This window comes from Corvus brachyrhynchos, unplaced genomic scaffold (genome assembly GCF_000691975.1).
Source record: "Corvus brachyrhynchos isolate BGI_N302 unplaced genomic scaffold, ASM69197v1 scaffold115, whole genome shotgun sequence".
In the NCBI taxonomy this organism is placed as follows: domain Eukaryota; kingdom Metazoa; phylum Chordata; class Aves; order Passeriformes; family Corvidae; genus Corvus; species Corvus brachyrhynchos.
This window is the reverse complement of record NW_008239553.1, coordinates 17,477,938-17,494,331: the sequence shown is the minus strand read 5'-3', so window position 1 is coordinate 17,494,331 and position 16,394 is coordinate 17,477,938. Positions and strand designations below refer to the sequence as shown.

General features: G+C 33.8%; 1 protein-coding gene across 4 annotated transcripts in view; it reads left to right on the top strand.

Moving 5' to 3' along the window:
- The window catches only part of NOVA1 (NOVA alternative splicing regulator 1), a 144,941-nt gene extending 144,085 nt beyond the window's left edge, over positions 1-856 (top strand). For all 4 annotated transcript variants that reach the window (XM_008639563.2, XM_017741738.1, XM_017741741.1 and 1 more), the window contains one exon: positions 1-856. This exon is cut by the window's left edge and continues 4,351 nt beyond it. The gene's annotated coding sequence lies outside the window, so the exon portion shown is untranslated.
- The last annotated feature ends 15,538 nt before the right edge of the window (positions 857-16,394 follow it).

The following is a 16,394-nucleotide window of genomic DNA, read 5'->3' as shown; positions in this document are numbered from 1 at the left end:
TTTAACGGCTCATTCCGACTCATTGCTTACAGTAGATCTAAGCTCTTTTTTCTGCTTATTCGACTCCTTCCAGCTTCCCATCACATCTGTAACAAACTTTTAAAATTATATTGCCACACCACCATGCACAAGCCTACCTGCACAGTAGAAATAGATTATTCCATCACATTCAGATGGTTAACAGAGGTTAGCACGTCCTGTATTTATATATATATATTTATATCGCTTTCTAAGAAAGTGCATATTAATGTTTACTTTAAAGAATGTGTAAATGGTGCTATCAAGAAATCTGATCAATTTTATCCCAGTCTTTTTGTGTACCACTTCGAATGTATGAGATTTATTTTTCTATTGGAAAAAAAAAATAAACAGTCTGAAAGCATTACAATTGGTAGATTTTAGTAATTTTACAGTGAATTGAATCCCTATGTCATAGTATCATTAAAAAATTTAAGGATGGGTCATGCAAATTACTATATGCTTATTGATAACACTCACACATTTCTGTCTGGACACTCTTTAGTCCATCTGCTGACTCCTAAATGTCCATTTCACTTGAGACAAGATGTCTACATACTCCAAATTTCAAATGCTTTGATGTGGATTTTGGGTGGATTGAGGGCTACTGTTTACCACAGATTCACAAACTGAGACTGGTTTATTCTATAAGTGATAGAGAATTCAAATGGTATTTTTTAAATGCAAGAATAACATGGATTAGCATGTCCCTATCTGGTGCAATGCAGTCCCTGTACATATCATATACTGCATCTCTAATAAAAATGGTTGAAAAATCTTTAATGAAAAGAGAACACTATACTCTATTATAGTTCTATAAATATGTTTGCTTCCAGAAGTTTTGTGTCTTTGTTTTTTCCTCAAAAATTTAATAGCCTATAATAATTTCTTGCAATTATATGTTGATGCCTTTTGTTCAAAGGGTAAGTACTGTGCTGCTTTAACTGGTTCTTGGCAGGCAACTTTACACACAGCACGTTCTGCTTGTAGCTGTATCCATATATTTTTCTCTTAAAATTGTGTTTCCCTATTGTAGAATAATTAATTTAGAATTTATTATTATTTTGAAAGTAGAGTATTTTTTCTATACAGATTAATACAATAACCTCTATATTATATAAGCAAAAAGATATGCAGAAATGTTTACATTACATATAAACATATATACCGCTATTTGTAAATCAAACTTTTTTTGTGATTAAATTAAAAAGTAGTATAATTTCAGGTTTATAATGCAAATGTTGTTTAAACTGAAGACATTCAGTATTTTGCTTACAATATATTTTTAGGGATAATTTAAAATGTGTAGCTTTAAAGAAAAGAAAGTTTTACAGAATTATAGTGGGTAAGCAGCTGTTCCCACATTGTTAGGGCACAGAAGTTCCAATTGCCGCATTAATCAAAGTATTGAGACTACAAAATCCATTTCATTTAATCTCATTATTGAATAAACAGCTCTGTAGTGATGCCTATTTGTACTTGTTTCTCTAATAAAAATGCAACTGTAGCTCTCAACACAAATTAGTTTTAATTATTTAAATGATATGAATTTGTCAAACATAAATAATCTAACACCTGGTTTGCCTTTTCATTTTCTGAAAAAATGTTTCGTGAAATCTAGTAGAGGATGATAATGGGGAATTACAAAGGTAGGTCTATGTATTTATTCCAATTCTATTAATTTTAAAAAAGGGCAAATGTGAGTTGATTACTGTCTAGCAGGGTGAAAAAGTAGTCTGTTTTATTGCTGTGCAAGGACACAACAGAATACAGCAAAGCAGAAGGATGTCTCACATACACTGGTTCTGTGCAACTCACCTATGCTCATGTCTGAGAATTGGTGACAATGATTTACAGTTTAGCAATTTTTCTTCTGAACACAAGGATAACATTACCAAGAGATAAGTGGTGTAGGCTTTAAGATGCTTAATCAAGGTGCCAAAATCTGCCATAACAGTCACCCATATATGTGAAACAAACCTTCTCAGGCAAAAGAAAAGGCTGAATTTCCCTGTTATGTCTTTGTTTTAGTAACTTCATTTCAGGAGACCTGCCTGACCACACAAGAGGAGTACCCTAAGTGTCAGAAGGGTATAATATCATATATAAGCCAATTGGTAGCTAACTCTGAAAATGGAGATCCATTTGTTTTCTCCACAGGATAGTACAATTATGGTTTCTGTTTCTGTTTAATGCTACATTTTGTTTTAAAATATTTGCTATTTAAAATTCTGGATATCCTAACACACTACCCTGAAATCATTTATCGTTTGGTTGAGGAAATATATAATCCAGTTGTGGTTGTTGGTGGTGGCCTCATATGGCACTTCAAGCAGTGATAATTTGTATGACTTTCTGTATATTAAACCATTCTTTAATATTGATTCTGTTTGTGTTGTATTAACTGTTATCCTTTCTTGGTAAAGGAAGTGTGCTAAGCAGATAGTTACTGTCTTAAATCAACAAGGCACTTTTAGAGTCACATGAAGCTGTTGAAACCTACCACTCAGTAGTTTGTCTGCCAGATTAATCATCTTGATTGTTCCTTCTGGAGATGTGTCTCTTCCTTTGTGAAAAATATTTCCAGCAGGCAGGCTTATAGTCAGAACTTACGACACTCCCAGGGTATGATTATGTGACCATCACAGTTATTATTGTGCCCTACATATTAGTAACACAGTCCAGGGTTTCAGAACTATGAAAAAAAAAATGCAAATTACAGAAGATTTTTTCTTAAGCGTTTTATATTTCATAGTGCATTTCCTCTCAAAATGTTCCTATAATTATTTTGTTTGTAGTCCCTTCTCCGTGCTGTTAATTTAAAATTCTTATACTCAATTTTTGCATATCAGCTTGGCTTTTTGGACCATTTGCAATATTTAATTATTGCTAAATAATCAGTACTGTGGGACTACTGAGTTAGTTCTGATGTCATTGGAATTCAATTAAATGTCAGTAGTAAGAATAAAATCAGAGAACTATGGTATTCAACTACTCAACAAGAATGAGAATTTTATTTAGTTCTTGTTATGTTTATAATAGTTTTATCAATTTTTACCTTGAAACTATATAAAGATAAACTAAGAAAAAGCATATGCAAGAAAGCAGGATGTTTTCAAAGCTCTTGAAAGCCTTCAGAGGACCTTAGCTTATAATCCAGAAACATAAATTAATATAAGTAAAATGGTAGTATCTTTGCTGATGTTGCCTTCAATGCTGCAGAGTATCTTAAGGAACTTTCATGTTAATGAAGATATTATGATGATAAAAAGACCTTCAAGCAAAAATATCAGGATAATCAGATTTCATATTTGTATCTTTGAAACAATATGAAGTTGTATCTAAGTTTTTCAAAGTATTTCCCTAAATAAGTGGACTTCTTTGTTACTTAATATGAGCTCTCAATAAAGTGTGTGTGTGGAGGGGGGGAATTAACACTAATATTTTTACTCTAATGTATTGATACAAAGTAAACATCACTTTAAAATCAGTTGCTTGTTTTCTCTTCTAAAAGCTCACTTGGCAATGTGTCACATTCCAGACTTTTTGAAACCCAGCAAAATTTTATAATAGCCTTACCTGGAAGCAGCTATTCTTGGCACAATACCTTATTCCTCTTTCAGTACCTAGAGGATGTAACACACATCATTGAAACATTTCAATTTCTACTGTGCATGCTAATTTTAAATTCAGATTGGAGCTTTGAGAATTTTGAGCTTGAGAACGTAAAATGTAAACAGAAGAGGGCCATAGTTGAGAACCTCTTTTTACATGACAGTTGATGGAAACATCAGCGATATTGTTGCTAGCCTTCATGTCTGTTTATGTGAACATTTTAATCGTACACATGGCTGTAAGCCACTATAGCTAGAAGTACTAAATAATTTGCATCCAATTTGTATAAAATGATCTAATTTGCAATTTTCCTTCATCTGAGTTAAAAGAGTTGGTGTCCTGATATATTGTCTTCAAACTTTATATTACCACACAAACACATCTAAGCATGAGCAGTTGCAGACTCTGAGATGTAGAGGGTAAGATTGAAGAAGTAGTAATGTGATTTTACAAATGTCACAGGACTCAAAAGTATATCATACAGATAGGGTTACAAAAAAAAAACCTGTTTTACTTTTGATTCTCATGCTTCAAAGAACAGGTGTATTTTCACTGAATTCTTAGTCATACCCTGTCAATAAACTCAAATCTCATAGAAATTTATTCTGGTTTAAAAGAAAGTGTTTTCAGATGTCTTGTTATAATCAGTGTGCCATCTGAAATTCAGTTCATTTTTTCCTCCCAATCAAATGACATCACTTGATAAACAGGGAAGAAAAAGGGAAATTTTGCAACAAAGGCAGTTCCTAATCAGACTGCATTACTTACTGGGAGCCAATTTGATTGCATGTGACTAATGCATTAATTTTATCATTATTGTAGGTCATCAAGGCAAGTAATGGAGTGTCATCACTAAGTAAAATTTTAAGTGAGAAATTGGATTATTTTTTGCTCCCAGCATCAGTGGGCCTAGTAGAGTTCCTGGAATCCATGGGTTTATATGTCTACCCTTTTCTGCAAATGCTATATGCATGTCTCTACATTATGTTCAAGCAGAACTGATGAAAAACACTAATTCCTATTTTAACCGAATGTGCATATTTCTATATACGAACATAAACAATTTAAATCTTTAATTCATGTGCTTAAGCAAAGCTCAAGTGGGTATAAAAAAGGACATGTCAGTGAATGAGCTGTCCAAATTTGCCCCCACGTAGGCAAGTGTATCACTTTTATCTGCAGATTTGCATGTCAGTCAATAATATTACTCACAGGCTAACCATAAAGTTCACAGAAGCTCGTTGTGGTTTGGAGAATCTGTTTTGGAGGTGCTAAACTGCTCTGTAGTGGTGACCAAAATTATTGTAGAAACCAGTAACAATTGAAGTGATGAAGTATCCAGCCTAAGAGAGCAACTCTATAAATATAGTAACTAAAAGACATATTTATGGTGTTCTTATTTTCCCAGACTGAAGACTTAGAGGAGAAAAATCTATTACAGAAAACCTGTCAAAGGGAGCTAAGGGTCTCTAAAATTTCCAGCTTTGACTTTATTTGAATTCCAGTGAAATCAATGGAGATTTTTGTTCAAGTGAAACCTGGCAAGACAGCTATGACTTCTAGGAACAGTGAGGGGTTATTCTGTAAAATTGAAATGGTATGGTTGAAGTTCAATCTACTTTCATCAGTACTTAAAGTGGGGGGTACTAATTTGGAATTAATCACTAATTGGAATTATTCACTGTGTCAACCAATCCTGCTCAAAATTCAATGTTAATAGATGGACATTACTCACAAGGGTAAGCTTTAGATAGAGACCAAGGATAAGACTTGAAAAGAGTTTACTTTGTTTATTGGAGGGCATGCTCCAGAAAATAAACATTTTCCAGAATCACACACTACTGTAATAAATTAACAATATGATTACTAACAATTTTATCAAAAACAATTAAGTTTTGCCTTTTCAGTTTAGTCATGTTTATCCTAAATGCTGTACATACAAAAATCACTGAGCAAACCCTGATGATTGTTGTTCTATAAAACTCCACTTCCAGCTCTTGCAAAGATAGTCATTAAGTATTCAACAGCAATAAAGGACACTTGCCGTCATGTTTTTAATATGTATTGTCCTACTAAGCACTTTTCTACATTTAATATTTTCTTCCATCAAAATAAAGAAACACTAATATGGGTGTGCCCTAAAAATGCTTCTATAATTATTGTTAAAGCATTGAATGCATATGGCATATATGGTCCTAACACGGCAATGTTCTGGAATGACATCATCCCAAATTCTCTTGCATTTAACATAAGATAAACTGATTGATCTAATTTTGTTTTCCACTTCCAATGTCAGTAACAGAAATAAAAGAAGCTCCTTAATACAAAGAAGGTGAGTTTGCAAGGTTGAATCATTTATAAGAATGTTTTGTAGGACAGGAAATTACCTGGTTGTCTAATATTTACCTTTTATTTGAAGAAATACAGCTGTATGTGTCTTAAAACTACCTGTCCATTTCCACACACTCCCAAAATACATCTGGTTGATTTCAAAGTGCGTATAAAGGGGTAAAGTAAATAAAAAAGCAAATTCTTCCTCTGTTACTAAATTTTGATAGGTTTAGCTATCTTATATGATAGATAGAGCAAACATCTAGCGCAATAAAATGCCACACAGGTTTGTGAGCTGTAGAGTAGGCAAAAAAAAAGGCAGAATATGCTTCCAATGTGTATATATATTTGTATATGCTTATGTTTTTTGCAGAGAACAGTTTCCTGGACTGCACATCTTTATATTAAAGCCAAAATGTTGTGTTCCCCCTGCACAAGTATTTCAAACTTAATGAACAGTAAATTTGACACAGTTTTGTTTAATCAGATATTTTGTCCAGCTGACATAAAATAAGAATGCAATTTCTACGAAAGTATTCAGAAAACTGGAACTATCTTAGGAGGGTAAGTTAACACCTGCCATATTTTCCCTGAAGGAAACAGCAAAGAGATAATTCTGGCTACACAGACTCTGGGTTTTTTTGGAAATATAAGACCAACTGTAAATAATTTTAATATCAGTGTTTCTGAAAATAATTGAATAATACTTCAATTGAAAGATGCATTACCACCTGAGAAGTTTTTTTAAAGTTGCAACATGTTGTAATCACTGATTTTTACAAATGATCCTGACTCCTGAACCACTTGCTGCAGTGTATTGCAGTGTCATAGCTGTGCTATTTAGGGTAGGGACAGGCAAAGTCAAGCAAGTCAGCCTAAGCCCATTGTGTCTGAGAATTCATTCTATCCACCGGAAAAGAAAACAAAACAAAGGCTCATGTCACTGACACTTACAAGTCCAGCAATTTATTCCTCCTTGAAGTCTTCCTCATCATTTTGTGCCAGATGGATTAAAAGACAAGTTTCCTCAGTGTGAGGTCCAAGTGTGAGGTTATGACTACACAGTGTAGGGCATATATGCTATGAAAGTTTATTCTTCAATACTTGAAACTAATGCCCACTTTGGCATCTGTCTTTTAGCAAGCAAGCATAAACCTCACAGAAGCACAATGTTATTATACTGTCAGCTTAGGTTTTACAGTTGTTTTCTCTTGACCTGGTTGAAGGGAGAGCACATGCATGAAAAGCTTCCTCCTACATTACCAGAGATTAGTCAGAATTCTGGCATTCATTGTGGCAAAACTTCAATTGTTTAGGACAAAATTCTTATTATATCACAGTCTACATAAACCTAATAATAATATCAAATATTAGACATGAAGTTGAAATAGTTCTGGAAAGGTTAAGAAAGATGAGGGGATTTGAAAATGCAAGTTCTATATGAAAGAAGGTGTAAGTCAATTAATTGCTAATAAAATGTTAGATAATACCATCCTGATTACACAGCAGCTATTCATCATAACAGAGCGTTTGCATCAATGAAACAATTGGTAACCACCCTCTTTGTAAATGGTGTGGCTTAGGACGAAAAAAAATTCTGAAGAAAAAAAAGTATCTCCATGTATAAGTCCCTCCTTGAAGCATATGAAGCTATTCTCACTGTTCAAGCCAATCTCTTTTTTCCAGGTGATTTTATTATTATATAGACTCTAATGAAATTGATATCAATGGATTGAAAGACCCTGATAAGTTATTCAGTGTAAAAAAAAAAAAAAAATCTGTTTTTTTGTTTCATAAGTACTGTAAGTCTCAAAAAACACTGCTCTCCATACATCCATCAGTGCTACTGTGATGTAAGAATAATTTGGTCCTACATAAGGAAAACATAATAAAACTGTAAGTGTTATCCTTTTGATTACTGGTTGTGCAGTAGTGCCAATGTTGTATAATGTGTTCTACCCACAGATAAAGCGTTGTAGGCTGGTACTTGTCTCAATGAGGTGAGTGGAATTTGCAATTAATTGAGACTTTTAGGGATCAAAGCAAAGGACAAAGGCATGTGTAAAGAGACATATGAAAGAAAATATCACTGAGTGCTACATTATTCCTTCTAGGCCCTATTCCATAATCAATTTGAATAAGTTAATTGATGTAGATACAGTTCAGCCTGGCAGAGATGATAATCTTAATTAGGAAAAATGGTCACACTGCAGGGATATAGACAGCAACTGGAGGTGCACTTGAAATAAAGATCTGATGTTATCAGTTGCGGAAATTGTTTCTAGCTCCTGCATATAAGGCTCATTTATCAAAACCCCAGATGTTCTGACAGTTTGCATTGTACAAGTCACCTTTAAGGCAATACTCTGATGCCTTATTAAGGAAATATTGTTATTCCTGCCAGTATGTTTTCCTATATAGAAAAGTCTAGAACCCAACCCTCATACCTGCCCCCAGGCTTGAGTATGTAAGATGTCTTTATCAAATGTAGATAACATAAAATAGAGGTATATCCCTCATATTTACACATCATCAGGTAGTTTTGTATGACAGCCTATGACTGTCGTTTGGAGATACTAAATTTCTTTCTGAGCTTCATTAGTACTCACTTTGTCATTTTCACTATGTAGCAATGGAAATAATTCTTTGATAACGTTGTTCTGATAAACTCACCTTTGTCATCAGGACAGCTCCTTCCTATTCACCACATTTTTACAATAGATCTACACAACCAAAATATTACAAAGTTTTAAAGATTATGTGCTCAAAAATTTCTCAATAGATGTCACTTGTGTGATATAACACCAGGTAAAATTTTTTAGAAGACCTTACCATTTGAACACCTGCAATAAAGCCAGAGACTGGAAATTACATTATGTGGCCTTTATATAATTCTGTGGTTCTACTTTAGAGGTTTACATATATATCACCACTACCACTGCAGTGGTGAAGTATGAACACCATTTCAGATAGATTCATAGTCATGTTGCTAAAATTCTGCTTTTAGCCCATTCCACCAAATGAAGAAAAAAAAAATCTACTCAAAAGGTGGTCCTATCTAGATCTGAGAGGGAGACAGTTAGAACATTGCCACCAGAAAGTAATCACACCAGATGCAGAGAAATCAAGGAGCAAGTACAAAAACAGAGTGAAAAACCTTATGGTTTGCTGTACTCCTAGCAGTAAGCTCTGAGAGCATGGTAATACACATAATAGTATTGATGTAGCCTAAGTAATGAGTAAAACCCAGCTGTTCGTAGTTCTAGCAGAATTATTTAAAATTAATAAAAAAAAATAAAAGCATACAGACACTTCAAACCAAAAAAACAAACAAAAAAAAAGAAGCAAAATCACATTAATTTTCCTTCCAACTAGTACTTCTAAAGTGCATTAAAAATTTTTGCATTATAACACCACCATCAAATTTTAAATTCTTGATAGAATAATAATTTCTTGGAAGAGAAGTATGATGCATTTTGGAGTGCAGTTGTGTGAGGAAATGACTTGTTTTAGAAGAATTAAGTCAGTTTTCACTTTCACTTTGCATTCAGTAATATTATATATAATGCGGCGCAGTTGACAAGATAAAGATCTTATTCCCTGGACCGTTTAGGCTGCTGAGTTTTTATCCACCTTATAGATAGCATTCTATTCAATAACTGTCTCTGATGATGTGGCTTTACTAGGCTAATTTGCATAAAACCTTAGATTTTGGAACATGGAAAGGAGATTTCTGTTTCTTTGTTCTTGAACCTCAGGAATTATCAAAGACATCTAAGTTTGAACTGTATAGTTAAATTAGTAATTGTCTGTTGTGCTAATCAGTATTGCATTACTTTAGGTTATGCCCATTTCAGTTAAAATAAATTATAAACATTCAAATTCATGAGGACTGTGAGGTATATAAAGATATAAAGAAGCATGCTAAAAGGCCAAAGAAAATTGTTTTTGTCTTTGCTCTCTTGAGAGAAAAATATTTAATTTCAAAATTCAAAATATTTTTAAAAAAATACCTAATATTTGAGGTCTTTTGGACTTCTAACTAACACTTTTAATGACAGAAAAATTTAAAACTTTCCTTGGGCTCTATTTAAAACACAATGTATTGAGAGACAAGTTTTGGAATAGTCTATGATTAAAGAGCTTAGATAAGCTGAAGAGTGGGACACTGCATGTGTCTTGGGCTAAGTGTAAGAGGTGTGACAATCTTTAAGAAAAACAGAGTTTCATAAGCTTGCATAAAAAAAGCAAAACAAAAGCTCCTGGAGTTTTGTAAAGACCTAGAAATCCAGTTGTCTTTGGGTGCTGTCCTGCTTTCTTTTGAACCATGTCAGCCCACAGCGGTTTTAAGATTTCCCAGTCTGAACATCTAGAAATTCCTGCTACAGCCACTTTTATAGTGTGAAGAGGAGATATTTTTCCTGTTCTAACTACTGGCTAGCAACTGATGTATTTGTCTGGAAAGTAGAAGGGAGTCACTCTTTTTCTCCTCATCCTTGAGGAGGCTGAATGTATATCAAACTACAAGAATCATCAGACCATCATGAGGAGATTGCACTGAAGGCATGCCATACCAGTAATGGACGTAATGCTGTCACATTCAAGAAATACCATTCTTTGAAAAGCTAAAATTCTGCTACTTTCTATCTTCAGAACCTCTAGTCAACAAAATTCTTTCATCTCCCTCATCCTCTCCATGATCACAAAATTTTTAAATTTGTGCTCTGAAAAACTATTTTCCCACTCAGAGCAAGTCTGAGGGATTAACATATTCTAGAAAACATGGATTTAAACTCTTAGTTTTACCACTAGTAAAGCAGTCCACTTGTCCAATTTTTTTACATTAAAGATGGCTATCAACTTTACCACCCCATTACATTCTCTAATTAAGTCTTTTAATGCATGAGCTTGCTAACCCTGAGGCTCTATGGTCAGGAGCACATTTCAAGGCAACAGTAGTGCCTCACTGTAAATCTGGTGGCCTGCTTAAGTTCTCTGCTGCATTCCCTAATGCACACTTGCTGATAACTAATTTTTCTCAGTTGAATTTTGCACAGCTCTAGATTAACACCCTTCATGACTTCCTCTGGGAGATTTTCCCTCAAGTCTTTTAGTCAGTCATTTTTCATGGTACCTGATCTAAATTTTCCTTGTCATTTTCATTTACCTCCTTCATATTTTATAGCTTTTTCTCTCATTGACTACTTGATAATATGAAAGAAATTGAACAGATGCTCTCACTAAACAAAAGTGAATGCAGGTTTAATGATGGAAGAAAAGAAGAAATTATCTCTTTTCCTCTTCACATGCATGAATAATTCCCACGCAACAAACGGAGCAAACTTCCATTAAGGCATATACGTGAACTGATTACAACTTGGTCTCAGGCAAATAGCAGAAAGTCCTTCAGAGGTACACACTTGCATTTGAGAAAATAAGAATACAAACTTAATCCAAAAAAAATACAAAGCCTGTCTTCTCAGAATATTTTTCATTGTGCAGTTCCCTGAGATTTGCTTATGAGTGAAAGGGTCTAAGTTTCTCCAAAACCATGTACAGCCTTATAGTCTCTCCCATGTGTAAAGGATCAGCTAGGATAGATACTAGTCACTAGTTTCAGAGTTAACATAGGGAAACATCTTTGCCGGTTCACATTTATACCCAATATTGTATTGACTGAATCAAGTTATGTGTTTTACAAGGCAGTTCAGTTGAACTAGTGAAAACTTATCCGGAAGAGGGCACACCAAATTTTCAGTAATTCTTTCCTGATTCAGAGCAGCCCTTAAGAACATCCACAAAAGAGAAAATATAGATACATTTGATAATAATTTGATGTAAACCGAACTAAAAATCATGTTTCTGCTTTTTCCATCCAAGGTCAACAAGTCATCTCAAGGCACAAGAGATTTCAGACCTGGAGTGTAAGACTCAGCAATCATCTGACTTGGGAATAAGATGTGCTGCTTGTTTTGTGAGCCACTTTTCACAGTCTTAAGATCTAGTTTGAAAGGTACCTAGGCAATTACAGACTGAAACAGGCTCTTCGCTTTTGGAAACACCCCTTAAACTCATGTATCATACTTTTGAGATCACACTAGGCATCCATCAATACCTTCAGACACTTAAATACTTGTTACAAATCCAGCCTTTAGGCTAGGCTTTCACTACTCTCTCTGGTTTTGAAGCAAAAGATAAATTAGAGTCCCACTTCCTCAGGCACCTTGTCCTCCCTCTTCTCATCTGAAGTTTATAGCCTTTCCTATCTTCTAGTAAAGCTAATAAAGCTTGGAGGCATCATTTCCAAAATTAAATTTAAAAATTGTTAAGAAATGTTCCAAATACAGTAAATAAGAAGAGCAGTATTTTGACACAGGTTGTTTCAATGCACCATTTACCCTCAGACAGCTTTGCTCAAAATATAATGCAGTATTTGACTCACCAACACATTTTCAGTCTATTTTCAGACTTGTACTGGATTCACACTTTTATTGGGTAAATCTCAATGGTGTAGTTTCCTGTTAATAAATTACAAACTTTCATTGTGTACTATTTCTTGAGTTATAGCACTCCCAAATGCCACTGTGGTCTTTTCTTCAGTTACATATTGAGATAAAAATTTAATGGTTTACTCCTTAGTTCTATTTCACCTCTTAGTGTTGTAGTTCATTATCTCTGCAATTGTATTATCTTTTTTTTGTGTACATTTTGAAATATCTAAATTTGATGAGCTGAAGGCATTTAATTCTAATGATTAAGGTAGGATTAATAATTAAAATTCAGTAGCAAAAAAGAATTTGAAATGTAACACAAAAATCCATTTAAAATTACATTTAATATTGGATTTACTTGTTTCTTATTGTTTTGTTGTAAGCAAAATTTTAAAAGGTTGACTTTGTCAATGTAAAAAACATACTCCCAAAAACAGATTTACAAGGAAATTAGAATATTCTTGATAATAAATTGCAATAATAATAATAAATTAGCATCTTCTCTAGATTAAATGTTCATTATCTTAGCAATAATTACTGTAGAGTTGTTTAGCAGTTTTGCACACAGAAAAGATATGTTTATCATAGTCCACATTGGACTTCATAGTTGTAAAATATTACCTGAATGTTTTGTAGATTTTTTTTTGTTTGGTTGGGTTTTTAAATTTATTTTTTCCTTTCAATAACAAACATAAGATTAATTTAATCTTAAACATTTTAGAGGCATCATTGCAGTATATAGGTGGCCAGCATTTACTGAAGAAGAAGCTGGAAAGAAGAACAACTAACTAAATACAATTCAAATACCTTTAGAAGCTTGCACTGAAGTCCTTTGTGTGACATATAAATTGCCCGCATAATTCAAGACACACGATGCAAAGGAGGAAGCAGTCCTCTGATACTTCAGTTGTCTTCTACACAACAATATAGCTGAGTGACTTTGACAGCCTGAAATATCTAGTTTCTTTTTACAGTGCAAATTTAGCTATTTTAGAAAGAAATCTGCTCAAACCAGCATAAAGATCACAGGCATGTTTAGGCTAGCCAGAAAGAGAGCCCAAATGGAACATCTTTCCAGTCTCATGGAAGAGCCTATTTTCAGTTGCCTCACTTTAGGTCTGAATGGATATGTGTGTCACAATTTCAACTGCTGCCAGAAGCTATTCACTTGTCACAATCTTGTCTCATAGAGCTCTCAAGAAATATATCACCAACTTTCTGATACTCACAGTTTCTAATGTAGTAACATAGGGATTAAAACACCTGTTTCAGTGCCTGCTGAAATTTGAAAGTTCATCCATGTTCTAAGCAAATATCACTAACACAGTAGTGACCATTCTAGGATAGCAACTGCCCTGCTGTATTTAGTATTAAAAGTTATTACATAAGGGGTTCAATGACACTAATATTCAGTTCTTACATCTCTCCCTAGTGGTTACTTTACTTACTCTATTTTTTTCCTTTGACCCAGCAAGCATTTAATCATACTGTGCAAAATAGAGCAACTTCAAAAGAAATTAAAAATACCTTTCACTAGTACCTTTTGCTATCATTTCATGACTAACAGTCACTCTAACAAAAATTTAAAAAGCAAAGGAAGACACCAACCCTAGATTTTTACAACTTGGCTGAGTCTATTAACAGTTGAGTTAATTTATAAAATAAAGAATAAATTTAATCTCACTTCCTGTTCTCTTTTTAAGCAGAAATAGATGTGTGTTCACAATGCATTTTTCAAATGAGTTCCAGATGTGAGATAAGGGAATATGCAACTCAGATGATAGGGGGCACGCATCAGAGAGAAAGCAAGCTTCTGGGGTGCACCTAGGTGCAAAAAATATGGGCACGTGAGCAACTCTTGGCCAAAATCTAGATGTCTACAGAGCCTAAAAATTAAAATAAACAAAAACACAGGCATCTTCAGAAATTACCAATGTTATGGTCTCAGAAGGAAGTAAATAAGCATTTTCAGAATTTAAACAGGTTCAGTACTAATTATCTGTAAAGTGCCTATTTAAGTGGTTAGATATTTTCATGGGTTTGAGCCAACTACTGAAACACAAAGTACATGTAAAGTAATGTTTAAAGTAAAGACATGAAAGAGTCCAGTCCACATGTATTAGCACTCACTTTTCTGCAAGTCCTAATTCTGATCTAAAGTTCCACAGCACTATGATGTAATTTTTCACTTGGTTGTAAAATGGTACTCCACGCTGAGATTAGACATCCTTTCTGAGCATTGCTGCAAATGCAGTAATGCTGAGTTGCCGCTGTAAAAATTCTATAGGCTTGGTAGATGGGAAACATATCTCAGTCAAGGGGAATCGTGGGAGCAGATTTACTCAGGACAGCACAAAAAGAGAGTTGTTATGGTGATGCATTATCTGTGGGTAGAAAAAATAGACTATAGAGACAATTTGCTCAGCACGCACATGCACGTGAACAGCTTAAGGATGCACAGCAGAATGAAAGCAGCTTCTTTTGAAAAAAATATAAAATTAGTTTTGCCTGTTTGGCTTATTAGAATATTGTTTGTTCCTAGGTGGACTAATAATTTCTTCAGATTTTTTAATTTAATTTTAGAAAAATACAGTTATATAATTTATAGGTAAAACCACTGAGTTTGTGTTATCTTTCTGTTCCAAATCCTAGCTAAAATGATAAACTAAACAAGGAAAACACTGAAAGAGTACACTTAGATACAACGATTACTTACCATTATTAGCTGTACTTAATATTGTTTTTCAAATTTCCTCAAACCTTTAGTTTTCAAGCATTATCAATAAAGACTAAGCCCAATAAGGTGTGGATTTAAAACCTAATTTGTGGAGTGATTTTTTTTGGTTTTGATTACTTTGATATACTTCCCACAATAAGGAGTAGAGATGAAAGCTGAATAATGTGATTCGGGAAAATACATACTTCTGGAAGCAGACAGTAAAATGGAGATACATTAATAAATTGAATGAATAATTAGATTAAGCAGAAAAGATACTTTTGCATGCACTTTTTGTGACAGCACATGAGACAGACTTTCAAAAACCACTGGAGTGAAAATACTGGCTTTCTTGAAACATAAAGATGTCTAAGGCCAACCACACAAACCAGAGGTTCAAGACAACCAGGCCCTTTTGAAAACATTTCTTCGTACATAATATGCAGCTGCTTCTTGTGTGGATAGTAAGAAGCTGGAAAGAGGTATGGGGGTTGAGAGAAATTAGTCTCCAGAAGGAATGAAGCACTAGACATTTTAACCAGATTTATGAAAGCAAAAGAAAGTGATAATTTTCAAACTCATGCTCCTTTTTATTATTTTTATTTTTTAATTTTCTATTTTAATTTTATCAGAGATGAAGGAAAGATTGCAGCTGACATTAATACTTTTAGCCTTATGGTTATCTTTTTGGGAATAACAAGACTGAGTTTGCAAGGGTTTATACTTTTCTTTGTCTTAGATATTACATCTTAGAAAGATCTCAGATATGTTTTCATGGTTCAGAGTGCATCAGACTCTGACTCAGGGATATATATGCCACTACTGTCCTGTAAAAAAAACATTTTAAAGAGGAACAAGTGTGTTTTAGTGCCACAATAAAAAGCGATGCTAATAACCGTACTCACAGAAAAGTTATTTATCTAAATCACCACCAATTTTTAAAGGTTTTAAAATACAATAAAACCAGAATATTTTTCTCATCATAAAATGGAATTCAAAGCTGAGACCAACCACCATTCCACTAATGACCTTTTTCCTTAATATTATGGCTATAGACAGTGAGCATCAAAATATCCAGCATCTCAGAGGTGATGCATCAGTACGTTTTGTTGAAACAATTTGTGTAGTAGTGTTTATTTAGAATAAGACAGATGTACTCTGCATAGTTTAGACTTAGTGCTCTGTTATTTTGCTGAGGGGATTTTGTATGTGGTTGGATAATA